The sequence below is a fragment of the Mustela nigripes genome, chromosome X (genome assembly GCF_022355385.1).
Source record: "Mustela nigripes isolate SB6536 chromosome X, MUSNIG.SB6536, whole genome shotgun sequence".
Taxonomy (NCBI): domain Eukaryota; kingdom Metazoa; phylum Chordata; class Mammalia; order Carnivora; family Mustelidae; genus Mustela; species Mustela nigripes.
In genome coordinates, this window is record NC_081575.1 from 35,299,746 (window position 1) to 35,310,275 (window position 10,530).

General features: G+C 40.0%; 1 pseudogene; it reads left to right on the forward strand.

The window, feature by feature from the left end:
• The first annotated feature begins 8,891 nt into the window (after nucleotides 1-8,891).
• LOC132007029 (dnaJ homolog subfamily B member 6-like) lies at nucleotides 8,892-10,072 on the forward strand (annotated as a pseudogene).
• The last annotated feature ends 458 nt before the right edge of the window (nucleotides 10,073-10,530 follow it).

The following is a 10,530-nucleotide window of genomic DNA, read 5'->3' on the forward strand; positions in this document are numbered from 1 at the left end:
TATTTGACAGACAGAGATCACAAGTAGGCAGAGAGGCAGGCAGAGAGAGGGGGGAAGGGAAGCAGGCTCTTGGCTGAGCAGAGAGCCCAATGTGGGGCTCGATCCCAGAACCCTGGGATCATGACCTGAGATGAAGGCAGAGGCTTTAACCCACTGAGCCACTCAGGCACCCCGCTATTGCAGTTACTCAAAAATTCTCCATCTGTCCTTACCTGTCTGTTCCTGCTACCATGGCATAATTCCATGCATGACTTTCAATGACATATCTTGAACACCCTCATACTTAGCCATCATCAATGCCAAACTCTACCTGTTGATAGCTATCCTATCATTAGAATAATAGGTCTAAAATGCTATTTTTGTCAGGTCTCTCTCTCTCTCCTGTTAAAAACCAACAGAACATACCAATGCTTGTCTTTCATCTCTAAGATAAAATCCACATTCAAACACTTCAATTGGCATCTAAGACTCTCCAAAATCTAGTCTAAACCTATCTTTTCAATTTTAGCTTCCAAAATTCTTCTGCATCTTTGCTTATAATGTTCTTCCTTATTGGATTATTCTCGTTTCATCCAACAGCTCAAGTTCTAGTTTCCCTATGAAGTCCATCCTCATTACTCCAACTCGTTGTAAATTTTTCCTCTTACAAAATCCAATCTCGAGTTTTATATTTTTGATGCAAAGTATAACCTACCTTGCATTTTTAATATATACAGATCTTATTTCAAAATTGTACATTGTCAGAGTATAGGAACTGTATTTGTTCTTTTTTTTTTTGCTTCTTTGCTCACAATCTTAGACCAGTATGTGAAAATAGTAGATAAGAACACAATCCTAGAATAATAGTTGAAAACAGTGGACAAGAACACGGATATGTGCTGGTTGATTGGCTCACTCTTCCCTTACTTCCCTTCCATTTATTCAACAAATACTTTTGTCTCTACTCTGTGCCTGGCAGTGAGGACATAAAAGTGACAAGACAAAGTCCCTGATTTCAAGGACTTTACTGTCCAGATTTCTACCACCAAAGATACTAAATAATCCACTCACTGTCCAATGGAAGAGGTCTGAATTATATTTTTTTTAACCTGATAATCATTGCTGCTTTTGTAGAATTCTTTTTGTCTGAACTCTTTTATTGTTACATTTTTTAAGGACCATCTGCTGTTAAACTGAGGTTAGAAGTTTAAGCCAAATAAGAGTCATGTGGAAAACTCTGGGCCAGTGATTCTCAATTGGCTGCACATAACAATCTTCTGAGGAGCTCTTAAAAGATATCCAATGCTTGTGCCCTAATGGAGACCAATTAAATCAGAATGGAGAGAGGGAGCTCATCTAGGCATCTACTTTTTAAAAGCTTCCTAGGCAATTCCAATGTGCAAAAGGTGAAAACCACTGCTCTGGGCTAAAACTGCATTTCCACAGATTAATTAGAATTATGTTGAGAGAATAGTAACAAACGTGTAATATAAATATTCACAGGGAAATAAAATCATGCCATCATATCCATTAGTTTAAATAACTAAATTAGGTAATATTTGCTAAGGAAACAGTTTCAAAATTCTTTACTATTTTTACCAGTGTGGATAAAGGAATAATCGGCTCTTTAATATATCAGCTATTTTTATTTTTCTAAAATATGAATTAAATCTCTTTCCACGCATTTTTAAAATACTGGTTTGAACACAGGATCTAACAGCAAATGTGAAGGTCGACTACATTACACAAAGCCAATACTATTCTAGAACAGGGGTTCTCAAACTCCTCAGGCATCACAATCAACTGGAAAGCTTGCCCAAACCCAGATCGCTGGGCCCCATGTCCAGACTTTTTGATTCAGTAGGTCTGAGTTGGCGTCCCATAATTTTCCTTTCTGACAGATTCTCAGATGCTGTTGATGCTGCTGGTATAGAGATAACTTTAAGAACAATTATTCTATATAGAGTAACAGCTTATAATAGAGGCTTGATAACTTGATCAAATGGTACATTTTAGGGTATAGGAACCTATGATACATCCCAATATGTGTAAAGGTAGACTATATTTTCATTATTTTTTTCTAGGTCTTGCTCATGAATCACTAGATTAAAAAAAATCACCTGAAGTGCTTGTTTAAAATGCTGATTCCTGAGTTCCATTCCAGGCCATTCTAATCAGGATCTCTTTTGGAGTGGCCCATGAATGTGCATTTTAAATAAAATCTCCATGTGTTTTTTTAAAAAAAAGATCCTATTTATTTTAGAGATAGAGAGAACACAAGTGGGGTGAGGAGCAGATTGAGTGGGACAAGCAGACACCACACTGAGAGCCAAGCCTGATGTGGGGCTTGATCTTATGACCCTGATATCATGACCTGAACCAAAATTAAAAATCAGATGCTCAACTGACTGAGACACCCAGGCCTCACTCCCCATGTGCTTCTTTTGCACACTAAACTTTGAGAACCAATATTCTGCTCTCTTATGCATTTGCTCACACTATTGCTTTTTCCTAGATGCCCTTTCTCCAAATCTCTGCAAATATCCTGCCCCTTTCTTCAAAGTCCTGCCAAATACAGCTTCCTCCAAGCACTCCCCCTTGATTTCATGACTACCACACACAATAGATGGAATAGAGAAATACTGGGTGTTCTGGGGTGGGGGCAACTGGGACAATTGTAAGGGAATTATAGGATTGACTCTGAATTTTGCACACGGAGGTTATACATCTGACTTCTTTATCATGAATGTGAAACCACAAGAGTTGTAAAGAAAGTAAATTCAAACAGTACTTAACCCGGGCGCCTGGGTGGCTCAGTGGGTTAAGCCGCTGCCTTCGGCTTAGGTCATGATCTCAGGGTCCTGGGATCGAGTCCCACATTGGGCTCTCTGCTCAGCAGGGAGCCTGCTTCCTTCTCTCTCTCTCTGTCTGCCTCTCAGTGTACTTGTAATTTCTCTCTGTCAAATAAATAAATAAAATCTTTTAAAAAAAAAAAAAACAGTACTTAACCCTGAATCTCTTGGTCAAAGTAACTGTATTTGGGGGCAGAGGCAATGACAGACCTGCCTGGACAGGAAAGAGGACAGGAGGAGAGAAGGAGACATAATGGATAACTTCAAGTGTGCAGTAAGTGAATTGGATAGCTAACATTGACTTGGAGGCCTTTCTTTACCTGAGAGGAGAACAAAATAAACAATCGCCTTGCTCGTGGGTCTGGAGCCTGTAATGCGGGACAAGGAACACAGAGAAGTTAGGTCTAATAGGACCTCTGAGAGGGCTGGGGAGCTAAGTGTGGAGCTAATAAGTGACGGAGTTTTAAGTCTGGATTCAGGAACTTCAAGATCTATGGTCGTTTCCTCTAAGTGGGGTACCTGTCTTACCAATAAGAATTTGCAACTCCTGGGAACTCTCTAGATGATTATGGTGAAGTTTAAGAACTACTGGTCCACTCTACTGGAAATGTGTATGTGGCGACTACCTACACTTGAAAAAATCCTTGTAGCTGCCTTCCATTCAGCAGCTAGTAGAAATTACACAAACTAATGTCCTACATTGGAACAGATGATACATATTTGGAAATCACAAAAAGGACTCTCATGACTGGAGTTGGGCATTTTCTTCTATTTTTTCATCCTCAACAGTTTACATAAGTTACTCAGCCCATCAACAAATATTGAGTGTTTCTGACCTATCTGTTAATGGAATTAACAAGATAATAGAATTGATAATTTGTTGTCTTAAGTCTCTGACAAAGAAAAAAAATGGCTAAAACACTACATTTTTTTTTCTTAAAGATCATCGAATTCCATCATTTCATTCTGGAGACATGGAATTGACTGCAGTTCAGAGAGATCAATGACTAATACGTTCCAAGTCCCTAGAGTGACATAGCCAGTGACCAGATTTCTCTCCCATCAGTCCTGTACTTTCTTAAATGTGTCAAGAATTAGTGAATATTCTGGCAGTTCACATCTGTGGAAAAAGGAGCAAACTTGCTGACTTCAGGGCCATATGCATAGTGCTGTGGAGACGGGTGTATAGCTTCAGAATTTCACTTCAATGTACATTTTGCAAAGCTTTTACATAAGGGCTAGAAATTGGAAACTCATTGCCATATACTTTTATATTAATATGTGCTTTCTGGGAGTAAAATGTACCTCCACACTCTCAAAAACTCGACTGCTAGATTATCTTGTAAGCTAAGAAATATAAAACATTAAGTTTAGTAGATCAGTACATTCTCCAGGTGATACTTATTCTCATTTGACAGTTGACTGGTCACACCTGCTTTCTTTCCCATAATATGCACATGGAATTATCTTATATAGAAAAAGGCCCACCAGACATTCAATTAACCCAGCTGTCACACATCTGTTGCTAGCTCTATAAATGTGGCAATTTGCTGGTAATTACTCTTCCGATAATAATCAAAAACTTCACACCTCTTTTTTATTGTGATAGTCTCTTACTTCCTCCATCCAAACTGCCTCAATGGCTTTGTGATCCAAAGATTCCAGAACATATCCAACTATTTCAGATCTCACAAATGGACTTGTAAAAAAGTCTGGCATCTACATTTAATGATTTGGAAGCTTACAGATATGGTCTCAGTGTATTCTATAAAATTTCAAAACAAGAACACAGACTAGCTAATAAAGTTCTGAAGCTGTTATTCTACTGAAAACATAACCATGAACTTGTTATGAGAGCATAAGTAAATTGTACTACTGCTTTGTACCTAAATTTTCTAATCTGTAGTATATGCAGGAAGACTGAGCTCTTCATTCCACGTTACAGAATTTGGGGGGGCATAATGCATGATTGCTGTGGTCTGAATGTTTGTGCTTCTCATTCCAAACATTCATATGTTGTTAACTTAATGCCCAAGGTGGGGATATTAGGATGAGAGATCTTTGGGAGGTAATTAAATCATGAGGGCCAAGCCTCCATGAAGGGGGTTAATTCCCCTATAAAAGAGCCCCAGGGGTGCCTGTGTGGCTCAGTGGGTTAAGCATCTGCCTTCAGCTCAGGTCATGCTCTCAGGGTCCTGGATTGAACCCTGCATCAGGCTCCCTGCTTAGCAGGGCATCTGCTTCTCCCTCTCCCTCTGTCCCTCCCCAGCTTGCTCTTGCTCTTACTTTCTCAAATAAATAAATAAAATCTTTTTAAAAAGAGGCCCCAGAAAGCTATCTCACCCCTTCCACCATGTGAAGATACAAGAAATCTGCAACCCAGAAGAAGTTCCTCACCCAACCATGCTGGCTTCTGATCTCAGAATTCAGCTTCCAGAATTGTGAGAGGAAAAAAAATGTTGTCTAAAAAGCTGGTCTGTGATATTTTATTAGAATAGCCCAAAATGGGGATGCCTGGGTGGCTCAATTGGTTAAGGCTGCTTTCGGCTCAGGTCATGATCCCAAGGTCCTGGGATCGAGTTCCCCATTGGGCTCCTTGCTCAGCCAGAAGTCGGCTTCTCTCTCTGGCTCTGCCTGCTTGTGTTTTCTCTCTCTCTCTCTCTCTCTCTCTCTCTCTCTCTCTCTGACAAATAAATAAATAAAATCTTTAAAAAAAAAAGAATAAACTAAAATGGCTAAAACAATTGTTACATAAATTTCTTGGAGAATTAACTATGTCATGGTAAAAGCTTCTCCTGGATTTGAAATATACAAATCTGGAAGCACAGTGGGTTTTTCTGAATAATAAGTATTACCATTTATTTTCATAGCACTCTATATTATTCCAAATGTTCAGACCTAAGGCATTTAGTACCTGCTATGTGCCAGACACGGTGCTAAGTGCTAGAACAATAAAAATGACTAAAAAAGGACTAAAACCTAGCCCCTTGCTTTTGGGGGTCTTTGAGGCAGCCCCATAAATAAAATACCTCTTTCCTGCTTAAATTCTGAACCAACTCTGTTGGCCTATTTAGGACATAGTAGTAAGTTAGGTAGATACCAAAATATTAACTTCACTTCTTATAAAGCAGATATAAGGAAGTGGTGTTGCAACATGGGGGCTTAAGTGGGTACGAGAAGAATAAATGAAGGAAGATGGGATTGGGAGGGAGACAAACCATAAGTGACTCTTAATCTCACAAAACAAACTGAGGGTTGCTGGGGGGAGGGGGTTTGGGAGAAGGGGGTGGTATTATGGACATTGGGGAGGGTATGTGCTTTGGTGAGTGCTGTGAAGTGTGTAAACCTGGTGATTCACAGACCTGTACCACTGGGGATAAAAATACATGTTTATAAAAAATAAAAAATTATATTAAAAAAAAAAGAATCTGATGCTTCTAAAGCCAAGGAGATTTAATAATGTGAATCCCAGAATTATAGGCTTAACCATTTAGCAGGTTAGGACCTGGAAAAACTGTCCCTGGAGAACAGGACATTCTATATGTTTCCTGTAGGCAGCTGCTTCTCCTTAGACACTTAATTTCTGCAACCAAAATCACCAAAAAATTTTCTCCTCTCCCATCCTCAGTAGAGAATGAGTAGAGAATAGAGGCCAGGTGTGTCACAGTAATGGATATCCTTCCATCTGGAAAGAAATATCAGGAGTGGAGAGGAAGCATTCCCCTCCCCAACACCTGCCCTCAAGGACCTCATCTCATTGATATTCACAGAAACCCTGAGAGGTAAACAGAAATGTTTTGCCTGTTTTATATAAGAGGCAGCTGAGTTCTACAAGAGGCACACAGCTAGGTTGAAATCAAAAGAATAACATCTCAATTCTTTAGGGACATAGTTACCAATGCAATTAGATCATGGACTTGTCTACATTTTTTGCTCTTGCAAGTGAGACACAGGCCTTGATTCCAAATGGTCTTGTGACCATCTAAGGTTTTGACAATAACATCTATCATCTTGTGTATAGATATGGTTATTTACTTATTTGAATCTTCTACCAAAAAGAGCAGGTAAGGCTTAAAAAATTGCCGCTATTATAAACTTAGAGAGAAAGCAGCCAGGCAAAAGTGAGACAAACAGTTCAGGAAGACAAAATAAAATGAGGTGGTTATCTAATGCTCAATATGAGAAAGAATACTTAATTTGGTCAGCTGGTACTGTGTTGCCATAATAGTTGTGTATCACTACTACTTACTAAGCATCTAATATGTAAAGTTGTGGTTAAGCACTGCTTATGTGCACAATATCATTTAATTTTCACAACAAATGTATGAGGAAGTTACCGTTCTTCAGATAGGAACAACTTATTTAGATCAGGTGACTTGTCTAATTTCACATAATCACTAATATGTGCCAGTGTCAGGATTTTAACCCAAGACTTCTGCCGTCAGAACCCACACTCTTAACCAGTACATTCTACTGGTCTGTCAGCGAAGAGCATAAATTGAATTACCTCTGAAGGCAATGTATCCAGTGAGGGACAATAAAATGCATCTAAGAGAGCAGGTTTATTTCTAAACTTATAATACAGTTAGGTACCTACAACACAAATATTAAAAAGGCTTAAAAAAATTTTACAGTGCAGAGGTGAGCACAAATGAACATATTAGCAAGCACAGGACTCCTGAGAGGAGCTGAAATGAAAAAGCGATCACAAGCAAGAGTTAAGCTGAAGGCACCTGGGTGGTTCAGTGGGTTAAGCCTCTGCCTTCAGCTCAGGTCATGATCTCGGGGTCCTGGAATCGAGTCTCACATCGGGTTCTCTGTTCAGCAGGGAGCCTGCTTCCCTCCCCCCCACCCCGCCTGCCTCTCTGCTTACTTGTGATCTCTCTTTGTCAAATAAATAAATAAAATCTTAAAAAAAAAAAGAGTTAAGCTGACAAGCACGTGCTAACAGAGTGAATTGCTTAAAGATGGGGTAAGCTACCTCAGGAATTAGTAAGTTATCATTACGTGAGGGGCTTCCCACAGAGGCTGGATGGACAAACACTTTGTAGATCAAACTGGGTTGTTTTCCAGGGCATCGAAAGTTCCCCAAGTCCTAAGATTCTGTGATTTAGTCCATTTATTTTGAATAGCCATAGTGCACCAAGTATTGGGATAAGGTCCTCTCATAAAGGAGAATAAGTCATAAGTTCAGAGAGACCACAGTCTAGAGGACAAATAGCACAAAACCATACATGTAGAATGAAGTGTTACATGGCACAGGGGCAAAGAGAATCACACCTAACTCAAAAGGGAAAGGGAAGTTAAAAGTGCAAATCAGACGTTCCTTGGAGGTGATGCCTAAACGAACCCTTGACAGAAGAGTAAAAAACTAGTCGGGTGTTCCAACTCTCTATTGCTGTGTAACAAAGTATCTTTAAAACTCCAACAAATATCCTACCTCAGAATTTGGGTACTTACTTAACAGCTGGGCTGGTTGGTAGGCTGCAAGAGGTTTCACTCGCATGCCTGGCACCTTGAAGGAGACAGCTTTAAAGACTAGTCTCTCTCTGCTAAAACCTTCCTTTCTTCCATGAAGTCTCGGGGCTTCTCCATAAGATCCCTCTGGCAGGGTAGGTAGAGTCTTACAAGGTGGCTCAGGGCCCCAAGAACTTCGCCCCGACAGATCAAGACAGAGGCTCCAAGGCTTCTTATAACAGCCTCAGAGGTCAGGCAATATCACAGTCAACACAATTTATTGGTTAAACGTGAGCTGGTGTGGGAGGGAACACATAAGTGTGTTCCCATACTTAATAAACCACACCTCCCTGGTGTGGTTTATTCGAAACTATCATGGAGACTGGATACCACGCCAGGCTAAGAAGATTCTAAGGGTACAATTTTCCGCTAGAAGGAATATTATGCACAAAGGCAATAGCTCAGGTAAGAGTAAATCCTGAGAAGCATCAGGCTGCCACTGTTAACCCACACAATGTGCAAAAGGCAACCGAAGGGAGACCTGGGCTGCACTTAGCAGGCTCCTGAGTCCTGGGCCCCACACAGATGACCTTAAAACCAGAAATGAAGACTCCTTCTAACAGCCTGTTAAAACATGTGGATTACTCTGAAGGTCTGGGCATGCGCAGACATGCCTTAACCAAAAATATTAACAAGTCATTATCAGAGGGATGCTTGGGTGGCTCAGAGGGCTAAGCCTCTGCCTTCGGCTCAGGTCATGATCTCAGGGTCCTGGGATGGAGCCTCGAATCAGGCTCTCTGCTCAGCGGGAAGCCTGCTTTCCCCCTCTCTCTCTGCCTGCCTCTCTGCCTACTTGTGGTCTCTTTCTCTCTGTCAAATAAATAAATGAATAAATCTTTTTAAAAAAGCCATTATCAGAAACTGGCACTGAAGTGGCATCCAGGTAAAAAATCATGAGAATAAACAAGCAGGAGAGATAGAATTCAAACAAGTAGCTGAGGTATATGACATATTATTCAGATGCTAATAAATGAGACTCCTATGACAAATATGGTGAAGAAGGATTAGGTGGTGGAGGTGGAAGTCATTTTGACAGTCTGTTTGAGTTGGGCTTCACCTTGCATAACTCAAATGATGCCTTCACAGATTGATTGATTGAGTGAGTAAGTGGATGAGACTGATTTTTATTGAACTTCTTTGAAAACCCACTTGTGGACTTTTGTGGGACTCACAGGGGGTGCCCCAAAGAAGCTGAGGCAGAGAATTGTTTTTCACTGTCTTCAGTGGATTTCTGCAATTCGAAGGGAATTCGCTCTTTCCGATATAGGATTTATGTCTTTAGGTTCACTGGGTCATGGAAGCCTCACTTCATTCTCTTCCATGTCCTTTTAGGATAGTTCGACAGGCAGCTTCAAATCCATATCAGCTTTTACTAAAATTGTTAGTGGCAGGAAACTCACTGCAAAGAGAATAATGTTGAGGGACACCTGGGTGGCTCAGTGGGTTAAAGCCTCTGCCTTCAGCTCAGGTCATGATCTCAGGGTACTGGGATCGAGCCCTGCATCGGGCTCTTTGCTCAGTGGAGAACCTGCTTCCCTCTCTCTCTCTCTACCTGCTTCTCTGCTTGCTTGTGATCTCTGTCAAATAAATAAATAAAATCTTTTAAAAGGAGAGAGAGAGAATAATGTTGAAAATGGTCAAGAAAGAGTCAAAGCTGAAGACAGCCAGTTAAAGTCCGTAACCGTAAGGGTAAGGGACAGCTGCTATGCTTTGATAACAAGTAATTCAATGCAACCAATTAGTGCAGAAGTTAACTATACAAGCACCATTTGAGGATTAGCAGGAACTTCTTTTTTGAAGATTTCAAATGAACTTGACTTTCAGTGTTACTGTACCTAATCTCAAGTATTCATAACCACAACTCATGTTAGCCTCTATTTGTCAGACTCTTGACTTATTGTTGGGGCCTCATAGGACTATTTTATTTTGTCTTTAAAATTCTTGTAAATCTTTGTGTGCACTTGCTTTTTTTAAATTATTAAATATAATCCAAGGTGGCTATGGCTTTTTCATGCATTAATACCAGCATGGATCTATTTTTCTCAATGTGTTTGGAGTGTGAGACAAGTCGTGTTAACTTGCTGTGTAGTTCATATTGCCTGGATGAATCTTCCACAACAATAATTTCATTTTTTTCAGTATTTAGTAGTGCAAGATATTAATGCATAATGATAATACATTT